Source organism: Dermacentor albipictus, chromosome 7 (assembly GCF_038994185.2).
Source record: "Dermacentor albipictus isolate Rhodes 1998 colony chromosome 7, USDA_Dalb.pri_finalv2, whole genome shotgun sequence".
NCBI classification, from domain to species: Eukaryota; Metazoa; Arthropoda; class Arachnida; order Ixodida; family Ixodidae; genus Dermacentor; species Dermacentor albipictus.
In genome coordinates, this window is record NC_091827.1 from 107,643,190 (window position 1) to 107,663,879 (window position 20,690).

The following is a 20,690-nucleotide window of genomic DNA, read 5'->3' on the forward strand; positions in this document are numbered from 1 at the left end:
GAGTTTAGCCAACCAGGTATTCAACGGATTATAAAGAGTTATAGCACAGTGGGCTTAGTGGGCCGCCACCTTTAGCGAGCGAGCGGAGACGGCTGCGGAGCGCCGCACAAAAGGAAGAGTTTGAGCTCAGCGATCCCGCACTTGGCCGAGTGCAGTAGTCTTAATGTACATGCTCCCGCAGGGAGCAGAGCTGAGCATAAAAGGGACCAAGGTCTTTTTTTGATGTAGTTATGAAACTTCTGCGTTACTCTATGGCAGAGCTTCGTATAGCGCCCGCTGTGGGCTCGGCACGACGCTGGCGCAAATGGAAGTTTATGATTGCCGCTTATGATTTAAACAGAAACGCCTCGCACATTAAATGTATTGACAAAAGTTCCATTGCATGTCCGCTTTACAAACATGCGGAAATAAATATGGGTAGGTGCCTTTCCTAGTGAAACATTTGCATCATCGCGCAGCCCAGCCATCTGGCATGGCACCTTGCTCCTCTTGCAAGGCGGTGCATCCTCTAGTGCCTCCTCCAGTTTCTGTATGAAACTTTTGTGGAAGTTTCAGGACGAGATGAAAAGTTCTGTATTGAAGGGACCTGCCATAGCTGTTCCGGCACTGCTGGCACCGCTATCCGCCGAGCGATATCACGTGATGCAAAGTGAGGTCAAATGTTCAACGGCGCCGCTGCGAGGCCAATTTTACGGACGCGATGGCCACTGAGCGTTTCCGTCAGTGCCATCAACATTGCAATCAGATGACCAGCGAGAGTGCGTTGCGTTCATTGGCTCCGCGTTCTAGGTGCGGTATTCGGCGATATCAAGTCAAAGACCTTTGTTAAGTGATACTAAACACATCATATTGACACTTGTACTCGTGTAGGGCACGGTGCACCACATCAGACATCACAAACCACATGGAAGATGACAGAGATTTTTATGCGGTGCCGTGTGGACGGAGAGACCTGCGCCGGTGACTGGTGTGGCTACTGCGTAAGGGCGGAGACCGGCCGACTCCGAAAGGGTCGCGGATATCTGAGGTGCGTTCGCCTTGTTTGCAATAAGGCAACATTTACCTCGATTACACCCCTGTTAAACGTTGAGATGGTGCAGCATCTTAAGTAAGGCTCTCGTACTCAATGGAGTAAAATATCAGCTGCTCTTGTTTCACCCAGTCATGCAACAGCTACGACTTTATCTCTACTGGGATGGGGAAATCACTACTCGAGAAGACCGCCAAATTTCTTCGGTTTCACTTGCTGAACATCAACGGAAGCCCACTACAGCGGCGGACGTTATCAAGCTCTATCCAGAGCTAATATGCGCCAGGGGCTATCCGAAGGCCACATTAAAGTTTTAAGTACAATTTGAACTTCGCTACAAGACTAGTGAAACGCAAGGCTTACAATAGGTTGCGAGAAAGGAAGCATTGGTTGAAGGAAGAAATACAGAAGATGCTCGACGCCAGTGTAATCCTCCCATCAACCTCAAGAATAGTAGCTGCACGCCCTGTAAAAGAAGATACAAATTGTGCTATTGCGCTTCTTGACCGAGCGATGTTTTCGAATTTGAAAGTCGTAGTCTCTGACAACGTACGCGCATTCATGAGCAAGAAGTTTCAGCAGTGGGCAGATAGTCGCGGGGTTGTGCTGCGGCGCTGCTCTCCGTATCACCCCCAAGCCAATGGATTGGGAGAGAGAGGTAGTTATCCGTGATATAAAGCAGCTTATTTCCGTGTATCCTAATTTCCGAGGAGGATGCAAGTGCTGCCTAGAAGCACCCGTTGCACACCATAACCGGACACATGCCACACGCCTTAGACGTAGCCCCCCATTTTGCCGCGTATGGTGGGGTGCCGAAACTGTCCGCCGACCAGGAGCTTGGAATTTCCGACAAACTTCAGCTAACTGAACGAATCAAAACCACCGAGAAGTGCAGCAGGTACCGCGAAGCAATGAAAAGCCAGTTTAACAACAGACATCGGGGACATATGCCTGATATCAAGTTAAACGACTGTGTCAAATAATGGAATTGAAAACAAAGTTTTGCGCATTTTGGTCTCGGTAGCAATCGAGCTCGGTCCTCCGGGTTACGAGACAAGCACGCTTCCCCGACGACACGGTAGCTCCACGGTTACGGTTGACAAAAGTTGTGCCTAGCGCCGCATCATTGCACAAGTCACGTCGCTGCCGCACGCGTATCACTCGCTCTTCAGATTTTATCCTTGCTGTGTCTACGGGATGCACTCTGAAGCGTCCGCCTCAGGTGAATCTGCCAAACGTGGTCACCCACGAAAGCCCGCCGCAGAACACGAAGGAAGGGAACACAAGAAGGAAATGCCGCGCAACTTTAACGTGCAAGACGATGTACGAATGAATCCATAGGCGAAAACATTTCCCCAAAGCCACCGCAACACTTTCGCATTCCCTCACGTAAGCAGTATTAGGTGTCTCTGCCGAACTTTTCTATTTTATTTTTGTCGGCATTCGGATTATTTACGTAATGCTGATCGACGAGCGACTATTCATTGTTTTGTAGTAAGCGAAAAACCTAGTGCTCTCCCGCATATGAGAGAGCTGTGATAGCTTCAGAATTTACCGCCCGCAATATCTTGCTTGTTTGAGTGGCCTTAGTCGAAGTCAGGAATGTAAAATTGTGCCTGTATCTTTGATAAGCGCTGTGTTATAGTAAATTGAGCAAGGTAGCATGAAATGATCACCAAAAAATGTTTTCTCATGTTATAGTATGGGATGTGTGAATAATCACATTGCAAGTTTGCCATCTTGATGTGATTAGTGCAATGAAAAAAACTTTTGTTACTCTTAATAACTTGTTGCCTTTCCAGTTGCTTTGAATTATGACACCCAAAAGTCTCTAAGAACGGGCACTCTAGCGCTCCTGCCAGCAGCCGTTAGTAATCCATTCCCTTGTATGAAGTGTTTGAAATCTCAACGCTGACGCCCGTTGTTGCAATCAGGTCGCAAGCCCCAAGGGTAGCGTTGGCCAGGTGGCCTGGGGCACAACTGGAAGCATCCGAAGGTCCGAGCAAAGCATGACCTGACTGCTAACAGAACAACTTGTTTATTCTAGCATCGCAAAAGAGCGGCCGGTCAGGTCGACCGAAGTGGAGAGACGGGAGAGCACGTTACTCAACAGAAGAAATCGGAGCCTCTCTCTTGGCATCCGGGGGCAGCTGCTTTTATACTCTCGGAGTCGAGGGCAAGGAGGAAGGTCACGGGATGAGGCCACGTGACGGCGGGGCACGGACAAGCTGAGAGACATGTTGAGACGAGTGTAGTGACGAATCAGCTGGGCCGGCGCCGATCAGACCTCCTCGCTTCACACTTGAGGAGCTCCTCTCCCCGGCTGCCGAACTGTGACAAGCGTGGGCACCAACATGCACACACACACACACGCACACACGAATACACGTGGCATCGAAACATGCCTGGACGCGCTTCGCGGGCAGACGTCGCGGCAGCGCCGAACGGGTCAAAATGTCCGCCGCTTTGAATGAAGCCCCGGCGTCCGTTGCATCCGCGCCGGCTATACCACGCGTCGTAGGCGAAACATAACAGAAGTCAATTTGATCTAGAAGCTCGTGTATTTTGAATCTTTTTCCAGTTCTTGATTTTCTGCTACGATGCAGCCATTCCGTCTGCGGTATAAATCCAATCGTAAAAATGAGGTTTGCACAAAATGGGCGCATGTGAATATTGAAGTACGTTTAAATATCGAAGAACTGTAGCTGCTGTGAACGACAAGTAGTGAAAAATGACGCTCTGTTAACGGTCACTGACATAACTGCAGGCCCGGTAGTCTACTTGGCGACGATCATTATTCAGGTCGTTTCGGCTGCCAAAATGCGCTGGCATAACTGCCTGCTGTACGTTTGTGAAATTTCTTTAAACACCCTTTAAAACATTCCTTCCCTTCCGCCTTAACCGAGAAAAATTCATATGTATGCTGAAGGAAGTTGCGCCGCTTTTTGTTACAGGATTCTGCGCGCTTGCACGCGAAATTTTTACTGTTCGAGGGGGTCCTACCTTCTACATTGACGTTCGTGTATGTGTTAGTATATGTGCGTGTATATATTTGCTTCATCATCATTATCATCATCAGTAGCCGCAGCCTATTTTATGTACACTGCAGGACGGAGGCCTCTCCCTGCGACCTCCAATTAACTCTGACCTGCGCCAATCGATTCAAACTAGCGCCCGCAAATTTCCTAATTTCCTAATCGATCCACCTAGTCTTCTGCTGTCCTTGACTGCGGTTTCCTTCTCTGGCATCCATTCTGTAACCCTAATAGTCTACCGCTTATCTAACCTACGCATTACATGACCTACCCAGTTCTGTTCTTTTCTCTTAATGTCAATTAGAACATGTACATGCAAACTAAAAATCTTGGGGCGTTGGAACCCTGCCCTTTACGGGCATGCCAAAGGCTCGAGCGTAGCCATCATTAAAAAGTGTCATCTTGCTCAGCGCTTACGAACAATTGCCGCCTCTGGCTCGCGACGAACAGACAAAAAAGCAAATGGAACACCGCGCGGCATTTGTCTCCTGCGCGCGCGAGGAGTAGCTTCACGGCATAGCTGGAACATAATTATGGACCTATGTGGACCTCTGCTCTCTGCGGGAACATGTATAGGGACATTAGAACGGAGGGCTTTGTTGCTCCACCCGACGAAAAAAGTTTGCAATTACTGTTTGGAGCTCACGGCCAAGCTGTCACTTCAGGTAAATGTTTCCGATCGCAGCCATCCACTTGGAATCCTCGCCAAACGACCTCGTTGTTGAGGCCTCTCACAGGATAGAAAGGCCGTCTCCAGTTATGAAGTACCTCCAGCAGAACTTTTTGTTGGGCTAGTTGGTGCATATTACTGAAGTACTATAGCGCCAAACAGGCGACACAAGAAGAGACACAGACGAGCGCTTTTCGCTCGTCCGTGTCTCTTCTTGTGTCGTCTGTTTGGCGCTATAGTACTTCAGTGAAGTACCTCCATGGTTCTTTCTCCATCAGGCAAGGCAGCACCGCGTCTGAAGACGGTGCTGTCGAGATGCCACTGCTGTTCGTGCTCATGGTCACTATTCGCTTCGCGAAAACGCTGGTCCCCTGCGCGCGCTCCGCTGGGGCGAGGATAGCAGTGAGCGAGAGACGCGCGCCTTAAATATGCTGGGCACCCGAGTGAAGTGCACATGCGCAGTGGCATCTACGCTTGGCTCGTTGGCCCACTGACCTATAACTCCCTAATAATTTGAAGGATTGACAAAGTAAACAGAAGATATCCGCAGCAGGAGGGTAAAGGTGCTGTTACCAGCGTCGCGTATGTTTCTTAACTATTGTCTGCTGCTATACACATTCCATCTTGTGTGAGAATGTTGTAATAAGACCATATTGGAGAACGTTTTTCTGGCAAAACCTGAATGATCTCTCGGTCATGTTGCAAGGTTAAACATGCGCGCAACTTCACGCTCACTGCGCGGCTGCCTCACGGGTAGTGGAAACCCCGGCCAAACTAACTTATATGACATCATTAGGTCTCAAAGAACCGTTTTTATCGAAGAAGATGCCACCTAATATTATACCGTGCGACATCGACTTGACATTACAAACTCTAGAAGAAAATCTTCCCCTAGCGCCAATGCATTGAAATCGTTAACCCCATGGGTCACCGTCATGTTGCCACATTGTGCAGGAACGCATACGGCGAGATGCCATCCTATAATATGCGCAATCAACGCTAGCCCGAGCCTCCCTTAGTATTGTGGTCTCATACAGTTCAGACGGCCGAAAACGCATCACGCCACGCCCCGTAAGTTTTACACCAAAGTTTTTAGGCAGCCATGAGATCTTTGTGAAACATATACGGCATAACTTTTAAAAATTGTCAATATGTAAGTGATACGTGTAAAGGCGGGCTTTGGCATCGTACCATGAATGCTTTAAGTGTTACAGAAATAGTAGTTAGCAACAGGGCAGCGTCACTGCGGCTGGAACTTGTTTCCACCAGGTTTTCTCTAGGGTAAGTATACTGACTCTATGTTGTGCGAGCCATGCACAACCACCAGCATCTGCCACGGAGCATATCTATTGCTTACAACACAGAGCCTTCGTCCAAGCTTGCGGGGCAGCAAAAGCAAACAGGTCGTAGATTGCGCCACTGCATAGTGCACATCGCGGCGCACGAGAAAAATATTGTGTATGTGCATGTATGGAAAAGCACTACGCGCACTTGCTTCTATAGGTTCTAAGCGTGTGCTGGGCATTACTTTGCTTGCTCACGCAAAATTCAATTTGATGCACAAAGCGAACTTCACGTTTACTTCTACATGATGTATTAAATGTTCAAATATTATTGGGGGAAAATATAAGGCTAAATGAAATAACTGTTTATCGTGTTCTACCCCGATTGTATTATGAGACAGGTTGTAGTTGGAGACTCCGGGTAAATTTTGACCCTCAGAGGATTACTAACGTGGCCCGAATGCACGGGACACTGGTGTTTTTTAATTTTGCGTCCATCAAAATCCAGCCACCGCGACCTCGTCCTTAGCGTAGCACCACAGCCGCAAAGCCACCATGGCCTATAAAATAAAACTCTGAACAAGGAGAATAATCTATTCGTATCCATAGCTATTGATTCAGATTGCGATAACAGAAAAGAGAGAGCCGCGAAGCAGGAGCTAAGCTGCAGTCATCATTTATTTTTATTACTAACGAACCCTTTCTCCCAGAGCAAAAGTATAGAAAACGAGCTATGAACAAATAAAGGAAAGAAAAAGAACAACAATAACAAGGAGTAGGGCACACTTCTATATTATCTTTGACGCCAGAGAGCATCGTCCTCGCAAAGACAGGCCGAACAGCCGATCGAGACGAGGATGGCACGAGAGGCCAGACAGGTATACCTTATCTCATTTCTTGTCTGCTGCTGAGTGTCTGAGTCAGTAAAGCTCACAAGGGGCCATGCCAGAGTGACCTCATCCGCACTGCCACGTGTGACGAATAAGTCCCTGCCCTACCCCAACGCACGCAAAGACGCATGCCACAATGGACCTTCGTCCGCACATCCGTCACAGTTCCGGCGTCACATCAATCCTCCTGCGGCAATTTTATTTTCGCGTCCTATCTTGCTGCTGCCCCGATCCTTTTCTCTAGCTTGGAGGAGCAGGCTAGAAGAACTTCACTCAGGCCAACCTTTCCACCTCTCTACCAATAAAGATATCTCCCTCTCTCTACGCAAGAAAAAGTACCCTACACTCTAAGAAAAATCTCGGGGAAAACGGGAGTAACTGGGCCGTTAGTCCTAAAAAGGGCGCTTTCGTCCCTCAAAGGACTAACTGCATGAATGTGCGTGCCGTGTGCAAATTTCGGAGACTAAATGTTTAGTCCCTGGTCTGAAAGAGAGCAACTGGAGGACGAACGACAACAGTTACTCCCACTGCACGTCCATGTTTCCCTCCACATCATTGAATGAAGCGACGCGGAAACGCAAACCTAAATAATTTGAAGTATATATGCCTGGTATGTTGAACTACATTCACTGGAAGCACTATATATAGGCCTATTCGAGACAAAATTCCGCGAAATTAATAGGCGGAATATATATGACGAGCCATGTGTTGAAATAAATGAACGATATCCATTAAACGCGCAAGTAATTACTCGACTGGCAGAATACTTTGTCCGTGGTGCCTAAGACAACGCTGGAGTACCACCATGTACCATCATGTACAGCAAAGCTTGCAAACACAAACCCACTCACGCTGTAAATTGCTTCTCAGGAAAAAAGAAAAAAAACTCCGATTGCATTTGTACGCACAACGCATGCTGCGCTCTATCTGGTGCTCCATTCTGGGGATGTCAGTGACGTGCGCTGACACACACACACACACATGCGGTATACGGCGTGTCGCCGTACAGAGGATGGGATTGGGACCCATTTGTGCCGCAGCCGTAGAGCAACGTGGCCAATCAGTTTTCGAGCCACTATATGACAACGCCGGCGCTGATCGGCGGTGCCGATATCGTGGCTAAGCCTTCTCCGGTTCACTTCAAAGCCAATGACGGCGCTTCTACGCTCACAGGCCGCAATATTTTGCTGCCGTTATTGTCGCTCCTCAAAATACGCTGTAGCGGCGCCGTCGGCAGCGATGCGAGCACAGCCGATCCGGTTGTTCGCCGTCGGTATAGACGCGTGCACTGCCGCTGAGCTCGACAACTATCGGAGCTTTCGCTTGTGTTGTTCTTTTTTTCTCTTTAAGACATATTATGACGCTCCCTTTATGGCGCCGATCTACATGCACCAGATGTAAGCCAGCGCCTTTGCTGTGCAGGGACATACGTTAAGTACGTATGCTGATTGCAAGCACGTAAATTCCAACGCAAAGCAACATACAGAAATTGAGAAATAAAAAAAATGGCACTGAAAATAAACGGACTCCATCTCGTCTCGTGTGGCGTAGCCAAAACGTACTGCGGGGAGGCGCGGTGGGCAGAGAGTATACGCACACCCGACCCATGTCTCCTCCCCCCTTTCCGAAATTTTGGTATACCAGCACACCTGGCATAAAACGGCCTGCCGCAACACCCGCCTCCGCGGTCTACTCTGCCGTTGAAGGCATACCCCTTCCCCCCCGCACCCCACTTTTTTCTTTAAAAAGATATTCCTTGCGATGCCACTGACTCTGCATGGTTACACGCCGTTGTCACTGCTCCTGAGCAGTGGAGACCTGTGGTGGCGTGAGCTGGTGGAGCTCCACATTTTGGTATAGCGAGGGAAGCGCGATGAGCGGACAATATTTGTTTGTGTGCCTGAAACGACTGTCATATAGCACATCTATGTTAACCTGTACATCTAAATTATTAAATAGAGCAAAGAGGAAAACAATAAATGGACATGTATCAATCACCACACAACAATTTAATAGCTTCACAACCAGGGCTGGGTGAAGATACTTTGCATTTGCATCATAATACGATACAAGATACTTGGGCCACAAGTATTTAAATATAGATACAAAATACTACTGCAATTATTGTATCTTACGATACTTCAATACATTCGCAAATTTCTTATTATACATCTATATAATTTAGCAGCAAACATGTATGCTCATCAATGTTTGCTTGGAAATTTCTTAACTTCGACAAACCTTGTTTCATTTGAAAGAAATGTCTGTTAGTATCTCAAAATTTTTGTCTTTCTTGCTCAAAGTATAATATCTTCATTCCGAAACAGTTTGTTGGGGTTGCTTTAGCTGCTTAACATGAAAGCTCTTATACGCTGCGCTCTCAGGTTTTGGTTGTTGCTTTTGTGATGCTTGCCGACCAGCTTGCAGGTCACCATGTAAATAAAAGAATGTCGATAAGAAACCTATCCAATTGTTTTTTTTAACTGGGTCTGCACGATGGCACAAATGCCGCTGTGGAGTTTTACCTTGTCCGTAAACATATTACTGTTACCGTTTTACGCAATACCGGATCATCGGACAGGTGTACAGCAGCAACAGCGCTAGATGCAAGGCAACACCATTCTTGCATTCTTCAGACTTCATAACAAAACATCATGCAAGAGAAACTTTGATAACGACACTATAGAGGCATAACAATTTGTGTGAGAGATTCCGCATGCATTGGCGTAGGCAGCACCGTACGGTGGCTACAAGCAAATGTCATAGCACCGACCCAACTAAAAAGCAGAAACCAAGAAAACAAAAAGTAGGCTGTTCGCTTGTTTTTGTTCAGACGGCACAAGCGCCGCCACATGTCTGCTCCACGAATAGGGACATGCAGACCTCATTGCCGGCCTTTACTGGAGAGCCCTGGCGGAAAGATAAAAGAATGTCACTGCCTTACCCAAACTGACTGACTGATTTACCCAAATAATGCACATGATAAAGCGCATTAAAAACCACCAACAAGGACTGAAAGAAAAAGACGTACTCCGAATTGTACCAGCCCTCATAATTTGCCGATTAACCTACCACCTCCCCTATCATAATCTGACTCAGACTGAGAGGCACCAGATGGACACCCTCCTCCGTACGGCACTAAAGGCAGTGCTGGGACTACCCCAACATGTGTCTACGCAGCTCCTACTACGACTGGGGGTGCACAACACCATCCACGAACTAGTTAAAGGTAATCTTAACAGCCAATTGTAACGTCTGCAACGAACAATGCAAGGGTGTCACATTCTATCCCGACTAGGATACCAAGCACCAAGAAAACCACAACAGGAAAACCGCACACTTCTTCCACTTAGTATTCGCAACAAAATTCACGTGGCCCCAATTCCCTGGAATATGCACCCTGACTGTCATAAAGGTCAAAGAAAGGCAAGAGCACAAGCCCGGGCTCGACTCTTTGGCGATGACACATCAAACACACCAGTCCTATACACCGATGTGACCCGCTACCCACAGAAACGTGCCCTATGTCTAGTTGTACTAGATAGTGCAGACATTCTGAGGGCTTCAGCCACGCTCAACACTGTGGACAGTGGCACGGCGGAAGAGGCTGCTATCACCCTAGCTATCGTACACGCTTCAACCATGCCGGCACCGGATGGACCTATCACAGTGGTCACTGATTCTCAGACCGCCTGCAGGACTTTGGCACAAGGGAGGGTGACACCCTACACACACCGCATCCTTACATCATTACACCCCACAGCGTTGCACAGGGTGCATATCGTCTGGACACCTGGACACGCCTCTCTCCATGGTAATGAACGCGCTAATGCGGTAGCCCGAGAGCTCGCTAACCGAGCGCCATTGGAAGAGCTGTCCAACCCAGACCGACGCACCGACGCAACCACTGAACTACACTGAAACTCTACAATATTACAGAGATACCAGGAGACACTTCCCTCCCCCACATAATTCCCTTAATCGAGAAGATGCTGTCGCATGGCGACAGCTTCAAACTAATTCATTTTCCTGCCTCTTTTATCTTCACCTCTTCCACCCCACACAATATCCCTCATGCTATATCTATTGTGGAGCAAAGCCCACAGTATATCATTGCACCTGGGAGTGCCCACACCCTCCGGGCTACTCCCCTATTCCTTTACCTTCACCATCCTCCTGGCAGACTGTGCTGACCAGCTCAGACCCGCAAGAGCAGCGACGGCTGATTCGGCAGGCATGCGGAGTGGCGCGAGCCAATGGGGCCCTGAGCTAAGGGCTCCACCCTGCGAGGAAGTCGCTCAATCTCATGACAAATAAATGTTCTCTCTCTTTCTCTCTCTCTCTCTTCAGTTTTATTCAGGTGACTCAGTGGCAGCAGCATCAGTTTGAGAAGTGGAATTAAGCCAACGTTTGTAGTGTCACGCAGTGATGTTGCAATAGCCAATATCTTGTATTTTAAGATACACAATACATTCTTTCATGTATTGGAAACACAAATATACATATCGGCACTTTTCCACATCTTTATGCAGTGTGTCACACTGTGAACATCGCCACCTTGTTCTTGTTTCTTGTTTTTAGTTGTGTCGGTTCCATGACATTTGCTCGTACCCACCGTACGGTGCTGCCTATGTCAATGCGTGCAGCACTCTCGCACAAATTCTTATGCCTCTATAGGATCGTTATCGAACTTTCTCTTGCATGGTCTCATCTACAGTCTCGATGGCTTGGATGTTAAGCAAACATTCCTGCATAATACATTGTAAGGGTCTGCAACCACCGTTAATCTACCTGCAGCCAAAATTGCGGGTAGAGATAGAAGGCATGAAGAAAAAATGCAACATTCTTTCCTTGGTCTAGCCTGTTCTGCTTCAACATCACTAGAAGATTTCAGGCAGAAAAAATATATTCACACATGGAGCCTATATGTGGTATTTCTCAGTGTGCCCCCATGTAATTCCAGCCTTGGATGAACGGCATCTACTTAGACTATTCTCGCTTGACATCCAATACAGCAGATCTATGTGCCACACTAGAAGCAGCAAAGTTCATTGCCAGAAGTGATGCACCTGAAAACTGGATGGTCTTCTTGTACTCAAAGCTGGCATTGGAGCTCCTATATATGTATAACATCCATGCGAAATCATCATACAATGAGATTACTGTTTCAGCTATGGAACATACACATAGCCCAGCATGTTGTGGACATGCATGGTGCTACATTTAAGTGAGTGCCCAGTCACACTGGATTAATCCAGGAATGACCAGACAGGCAAAATGGGCCCGTGAATATGGTGACACATGTATTGTTGCGCTCTTCAGCTTTGGCATAGAAGACGCATTGTGAACAGCGCTTCCATAGAATAGCCTTTGACAACATGGTTCGACAATACAGTGAAAAGATCTGTTCTGTATGCAGTAAACTCTGAAGTTCACTTTCTGGAAACTGTTGCAACTTTGCTAGGTGTGGCCTTTACCAACTGCCTTCCACATGAAATAGGCTGTGCTGAATAATCATAATGTGCCTCGTGGTAAACCAGATACCTCACATGTGCTGCTAACTTGTCCATTAAAATAAGGTAAGGCCAGGCAAGATGGTATTTTATAACGAATTGGCAGCGAATTACAGTGAAAGTGATATTTGTCACTACTTTCCTTGTCTCTTGATTGGATCGTCATGATGCTGATTCTTTGTAAGTTGCCTGTTTTGTGCCGAGCAGAGGTGAGAACTGTGTATCAAGCTTAGAGGAACAAGGGAACAGACATTCTCTTTAGCGATTCCTCTCAAACCGTGGCCTTCTCCAGTTATTGTGAGAAGGACATTATGTGCTACGCAGTTTTTCGTTTTGTGGAACCTAGCCTAAAATTACTGACAGCGTGCATTTCTTAAAGCTATTCTATTTTCAACCTTGTGCTTAAGTATAATATAATGTTCCCCACTATTTATTATTTATTCTTTTACCAATTTTTACATGTCAATCAGCATTTCTTTTTAAAGTAATTTTGGTCCCTTTTTTTTCTTTATAGCACCTTCGCCAAAACAATATTAAGTCAAAAGTCTGTCTTTATGCCAACGACTGCCTCCTAAACCAGGTAATTTCTTCTCCTAGTGATCACACCTTACTTCACGGTTCCTTCAACCTGTTTTGCACCTAGTGTATGGACTGGCAGATGCCCATTAACTTTCAAAAAACCGTAGTAGTGTCATTTACAAACAGCCATTATCCTTCACAGCATGCGAACGCTTTCAATAACACAATAGTTCCCCAGGCACAGGTGTACAAATACCTTGAAGTTATCTTGATGCACAACATGAAGTGGTCCCAGCATATTGATCACATTACATCTATAGCACGAAGAAAATTAGGTTACTTGAGACGAAAACTATGTAAATTGCCAAAGCACACTAAATTACTAATGTATGATACACTCATTCGTCCTGTATTAGGGTACGCTTCATGCGTCTGGAACCTGTATAAAGTGTGCGACATAAACAAAGTTGAATCTGTACAAAGGAAGGCTGTTTATTTCATTTGCCATCGCTATGATTGTGATTTGTCGCCCTTATCCACAATGATTTCCTTGATTTTATCTCTTCTATGCACGAGGTGGCAGATAGATTCCATGAAGCTATCACATTCAATTACTCACTCATGTTGTTGACTATCCGCTGCTGATTACATAGTGTATGCCAGTGCTCTTCCAACTAGACGTTGTCACACCCTGAACCTAAAGCCTTTCTTTGCATGCACTAACATGTTCAAACACAGTTATTTCCTGAAAGTTGCTGATTGCTGGAACGAGTTACCCGGTTCTGTGTGTGAATTGGAACTGTCTGATTTTCTAGAAGCACTAGTGTGATAAGACTGCTGTCCTTTCTTTTATTTATCTATTATGTTCAACTGCCTTTTTTTCTGTTTCTTGTGTTTGTTGTACCTGCACTCCTGCAATAGCCCTGAAAAGGGCTGCAGTATTTGAAAATAAAAAATAAATAGATGAATGGAATAGAGTAGTTGTAATCTCAGAATGAAGCAGCAATCTCTCCACTTAATTCGTCATCTATATTTAATCTAGTCTAAGAACATTACGAGACATTTTTGGGCTTTCATCCAAAACTTTATACCATTCTCCAGCTCATCCCACAATCACAACTTTTATCCGTGTCGTGTCACTGTATTCTTTTCTCCAGAACCATACAGGAATCACTGCTTAAATGTGTTAATGTGGGTGTGCATGTTCATGCACACAATGACACAAATCCTGATGTGTACATGTATATGCACATCACTACAGGTGCTGAGGATCAGAACTCCTCTCATATATATCTCATATACTTAACACCTCATTTTATGTATTGCCCTGTGAGGCACCTTTCAGGGCACCACAAATAATGCCATGATTGACTTGACAGGCCATATTTGCACTACAGCTTTGTCTCCATCGCCCCCGAGTCTGTCATGCCTTCATTATCCATCATGCTCAGATCCTTGTGTTGATAACTGCTGCTCAGTATATGTCACTGAACACTGGTATGGTCCCCCATCTGCCTGGTGTCTAGTGTGCACCCCCCTGCCTACATTCCTGGCGATAATCTAACCTAAATATCAAGCTTTTTAGTTATATTATATAGTGGCCTAGGAAGGAAAAAAAAACTCATTGTATCAGCCTGCACACATGCCCTTACCAAAGTGAGTCTGTGTACAGCTTCATGAAGAAGAAAATAAAGTTAGCCTTGCACTGAGCTCCATTATTCACCATGCAGACATTGTAACTTTCACTGCATTGTACATTTTTCGACGTTTGTAAGTTACCGAAGATGATTGTTCTCATTCAGTCAATCCTTATGATTGAAAGAGCAACAGGGTCAGTGACTGATATCATTTACGCACACCTTATTCTCTGTTCTCAGAAGTTAAGGCAACTAAAATGCCATAAGTAATTTTGGGGATAGCATAATGATTTACAGAGACTTTCACCAGCATATGTTGAAATGGGGTTGATTACTAATTGGACAGAAGAAAGCTTTTTTGCAGCACGCAAATGAGAGAAAGGGTATGAAAGGACATGACAGAGTGCTAACCAACTGCCAGCTGAAATTTATCACTTAGAATAACAATATGGAGAGACAAGAAAGTAAAATGCTGCATAATTAAATTATTGCAGGATAACAGAAAGGGGCTTTCACAGCATTTTCTGATCAGCATTTATCAGCCCCTTCAGCTGTCATATCTAGGTACAATCTTGCATTTTCAAACATACATGTCCATGTGCATTGGTATTCATCAGCACTTTGTTCTATCCATTGTTTAGACACAGTGAAAAATTTCCCTACCTTCAGTGTTTAGTTATCCTCTGTAAAGTCTGCAGGCCAAGGCTGGCATTGTGTAAATAAATTTTGGATTGCCCGCAGAGTTGGATACAACAAGCTCTTTCTCTCTCCCTCTTGCTATGTGTGTGTGTGCCCTCAGTGTTACACAGCATTACAGAGGAAGGAGGCAATACACAACATCATATTAGATGTACAAAGAATACAGTGCTTGAGTCCTAATTGCTGTTGTGCAACAAAACTGTTTCTAATTATGTAATATATGCTACAATATGCTTAGAAATTTCACCTACATAAAAACAAAGTAATGCGCTACATGTGCACCGATTATCTACTTTGGCTGCACTTGGTACTAAAAGTAGAAGACTATGTAGACATACTGTGATGTTGCTGCTAGACCAACAGAATTGCAAAAATGGGTTCCTATTTGAGACCTTTGCTGCTGGTTAAGCTTATGTGCAAAAGCAAAACAAACTTGTTTTAATTATGTGACATCATGTCATGACAGTTTTAAAACTGGCTCTCAAAGTCATCAGGTACACCTGCTTTAAAATTTTTGTCTAAGCGCAATTCAGCAGCATATTAAAGCTGATTGGATAAGAATATGGCTCTGATAGTAAGATTGCTATCTGAATGTAGGTTGACTTTTATTTCTGTAATACTGGACTTGAATTTCAACAAGAGGAATTGTGCATGTTTCTTCATCCCATCACCTAATCTGAGACCATGGGCTTAAACATGATGCAATAGTTTAAAGCTGTAGTAAGCTTAACATATTTGAAGTTATATTATGCAGCATCAATAAGCAAACACCATTTATTAGTCAAACAGCTATTAGAGTAAGCAATGCACCAGAGGTGCGTAAGACAGTTTGCATGCCAGTGACTTCTCAACTCCCTTCTTCGTTGGCAGTGGGGACAAGGTCAAGAAGACGCACAGCATCTTGCTATTTATAGATTACCTGCTTGCCCTAAAGCATTACAGCATATTTATAGCTTCATTGCATTTTGTCAGTCGATGCTTAGCTCTCATAATCAGAGAAGTGATCATATTTAAGTATGTGCTGCATGCTAATAGCATGCGATATTGAGGCCAGTTGGTGTAGAAAAACCCTGATCAAACATGTGAAATGCAAACTTGCAACAATCGCTTTATTTATTTTATTCTTCTGCCTTACCTTCGTTAACAGTTGGTTTCTGCTCAAATAGCATTGCACTTAGCCACATGCTGTGCCATATGGAACATTGTGTGTTACGTTCTTACATGACCTTCGACATACAGCAACCACAAAGATGAGATGAAAAAAGAATATGGCTGTGCACGTGCCACATTTTTTGTCTGTCTCATCCTTGTGTGCACTGTACATGAAAATTAGGGACCACCAACTCATCCAAGCCTCCACCCAAGCAAGCTAGGCCTTATGCGATAGCCTGGTATCCTGTAGTCAGGAGATTTCGTGTTAAATCGTGCAGGGAAATGCTCTTGCTTATGCTTACCTGCTTTCCCCAGATGAAATGCTAGCTTGTGTTTCTTTGCTAAGAGCTGTTTTTTCATTTTCCACTTGGAGTTATGTCAATGCATATGTGAGAGGAATCACCCTAGATGTCTAAAAAATACTTTCATACAAGCCATACAAACATTTCATGTTTGAAGGAATGTTACAGATGCATTAATGACATAACTTCCTGTTAGGTGTGTCAAAACATTTATTTCATATAGGAACAGCGACTGTGCATTGTCTTCCATGGACAGCAGTGAGGCTATCAAGATCTCCTACAAATGATTTTAGGAGTTGTTTGCTGTATGTACAATGGACCTGACACGCTGGAGTTTTGAACATGCCATGCTGCAACATGGTGATGAGCAACAAGATAGGCTTGGTAGTAGAAGTCACAGTTCTCTGCATTGGGTTGCGCTATCACCGGACTGTACAGCCGCTCTCGCTTGCTTTGTTTGCGTGTTCAGGCTGCATTTCTTGGTTTATTCGGAAGTTGAGCTACCAGAAAAGGCACCTGCATTCCCTCAGAGTTGCCTTTGTCTCATCTTGTGAAGAGTCCACCCCATTCTTGGCTTACCCATGCAAAAAGCTGGTGCAAAAATGTAGTCAAGCCTCTAAAACTGCAGGTGTTGTCTTAATTTAAAAGCTGCCATGCACAGAAATTTACAAGATTTAAGGGGACATCTGATGGCAAAATGGCCCACATAAGTTAGCGAAAGTTCCTAGAGTGGTAGAAACTAATGCAGAACACATTGCAGAGAGGAGAGGCAAAAAAAAAATCAGTCAACTGATGTAGAGACAGCCACTTATAGCATGAAGCTAGGGAACTGTAGATAAGAAATGGTGTTTAAACATACATTTTCACATTTTGCATTGCTGTAAACAAATTATTCCCTACAAATGAAATTACTGCTGGCAAATCGTTACTTCTATAAAAGCAAAACTACTGTGCATCAATGCAAAGGCTCCAGGCACTCAGTCACGCTATTTACCGGTAGTCATGTCGGGAAATGCACTTTTGCTGCATAATAATATTCTTGGTGGGCACTGTCACTGTAAACACGTACCAGAACTGCTGAAGCTCAGCCATAATGCTAATGCCATCAGATCATTAACTCTTTTATTTGTTTGATTAGTTGATTACATTGTTGTTCTGAGGCCATGCTTCAGAGTGGATGCCTGTTAAGCGAGTAGACACACAGTGCAACACCCTACCGTAGCAGCTCAACATTGTGCAACTTCAGTACATATAGACGAAAGCAGCAGTGCAGTAAAACTGTCTACAACTTCTGGCATGCAGTGTATGCATATGGCACAGCACTTTGCTTCCTTGGCGAAGGAAGGCATGCTATGTACAAAGCCTCGCATGCACAAAATTATGCACAGTTCCCGTCAAGGCATAGCTCAGATGAGCAGATATTTTGTACACCAGCAGGGCATTGCGTTTGTGCATCACGCCCATGATTCAGTACTTCTCAGCTATGAGGCATTTTTCTTTTTTCAATTTCGCCTGGGTTGCCATGTGCATGCCTAGCACGTTTCCCACTTTGTGACTTCTTCAGCCACTTCAATGCAAGTCCAGCACATAATGTTAGAACAGATTTTGCTAGCAGTCTGACTTGCAGACACAGAAGCAATAGCTATGCCAGTCAAAGTACTCTACCACCAATGATAAAGAATTTCAGAATCTCTATGGTACTTGGCACAGTAGCAAGAGTGTAATCTTTATGTTTGCTGCACAGTTGTGATTCCTTCAGTTTCAACTCACCCATTTTTATTTGTATATTTGTTAACATTCCTTACCAGAAAAAATTGGTTGCGAGTGGAGCACATGTCCTGCCCTCACTTTCATCAGTCCTTGCTCGAGTAGCGCTATTGTTATACAATGAAATTTTGAGCCTTCACTAACCCTCCCATCACCCCCCTGGTCAACTTGCATCACGGCAAGTATTATGCAGGACAATCCACCGTAAGCACATGCTTTGTTATGCAACATTGAGCACTTGTCCTGTCGATATTTTATTTGTGCACATGTTCGCACAAACTAGCATTCCCCATAGTTTCCATTGAAATCACATTATTTCAACACCACTGATGTTTAGGACCGACAGTTATCAAAATTACATTGCCTTCTTTTTGGCATTAAGACTTTGAACATTTCTATATTGGGTTATGTTGTGGAAGAGCATGCCATAGCTATGAATAATGTGATATAGTCACACAAACATTCTTTTTTGTGTGTGGGAGAAGCAAATAAGGCAGGACAAGCAAATTTATTAGACATATTGGCGGCACTGTCTTAAGTTGTAAGCATTAAAAATACAAAGCATTTAAAATATTAAAACAATGCAAAACAGGAACACTTCCTCTGCACAACACTCATAGGTAATACAAATATGCATTGTTGCATATGCATTTCACCAAGTTTCCCATCGAGGAACTAGTCTAGAACCTCGATACAAGTCCAGCAGGTAATGTTCGAACTTGTCATCTGGCTGGCATATCTTCTGATCACTTGATCTCTTGACACAATAGGAATACTTGTGACGATCAAAGCATTCCACTAGTAAAGTTCTTGTGAGGAGGTAGAGCCTTCCACTTGCTACAAGTAACGACTCAATCATGTGAAACTCGGGGCCTTCCTCCGAAGTCGCAACAAGAACACTCCCACACCTGTATGAGCGTTGATCAAGCGTTGCACTGTTTACTTCATACACTCTCAGTGGCAAGACTTCCTTGGCACAGCCTGGAAGTGTGTTCCAATCGACAGGCTTACTTCTAGCAGTTTGAAGCCCCTGGTAAAGTTGAAATGTATGCAGTTGGTAACACTGTTTCAGCTGGTGTCGATTTGCTAGTGTATATGTCAAATTTCTGAAATTCTTGACTGTTCTTGCCAGTTTCTTGAAGTTTTGGTGCTTTGCTTCAAATCTCATTGACCAAAAATGTCTCAGAGGGCCAACTTCACGTACAAACCTTGCATAATGCACCATGTAGTGCAGCTTGGGGATGACTGCAAGAGGGCCATATCTGCCTGCAAATTCAATTAAGAAGGTCTGCACAATTACATCCAAATAAGAAAAGCGTGCAGATGAGATTTCAGATGCAAATGTGATGTCTAAAATTTCACGGAACTTCAAAAAGATCTCCCAATCTTCATTTCCTTCTGGAATTTTAGATCCTAGTATCAATGGCAAAAACCTAAAGAAACACCATTTGTTTGATGCAGTGCCTGCCAAGACAGAGTGGCTGTCTAAAAATGCCATGTTTAACGGTGGGGGCTTGTTCTTTGCATCATTCGGACCATAGTCATATGATGACACTGCTTCAAGGTCTTTTTTTTGAGATCAAGTGACTAGATATTAGAGATTTTAGAACATGCCGCAGAACACATTCTCCTCCCCCTTCCAAGATGTCGTGCATTAGATCTGGAGGCAACTGCCGGGTCACATCAAAATACTGCAACTGCAGAAGAGGCGATACCTCATTCACGCCATACAAGGACTTGTTAACTGCGTTCACTGTAACTGCTTGAAGATGCAACTGGTGCCTCTTTAACGTACGGGCCTTGCACATCGTTTCACTAGTTTTTACGGCCAAATGCTTTACTGATACCATGCAGTACCTGCAAACTCGACCTTTACTGAAACAACAAGAAAATCCACCTAAGCGGTTTAGGGAAAGATTATCACCGCAAAAGGCAAGCACAACAACAGTGGCACATATCTTCTCTCCCCTGATTCTAATTGTGAGGCCGTCCTTGTACATGTGCTCTAAGTCGTCTAGCATTGGTCGCAATACTTTGTCTAAACCATGAGTCTTCACATCGGCATAGCGCACGAGCATGACTAAATAGATGTTGTCAAGCTGTGACCTGTGCTTGGCGTGAAGGTTTAACAAGGCACAGTACACAGCAAGGAGCTTGTGCTTCCCTCGTTTGGCACCCAATGGATTTACCACT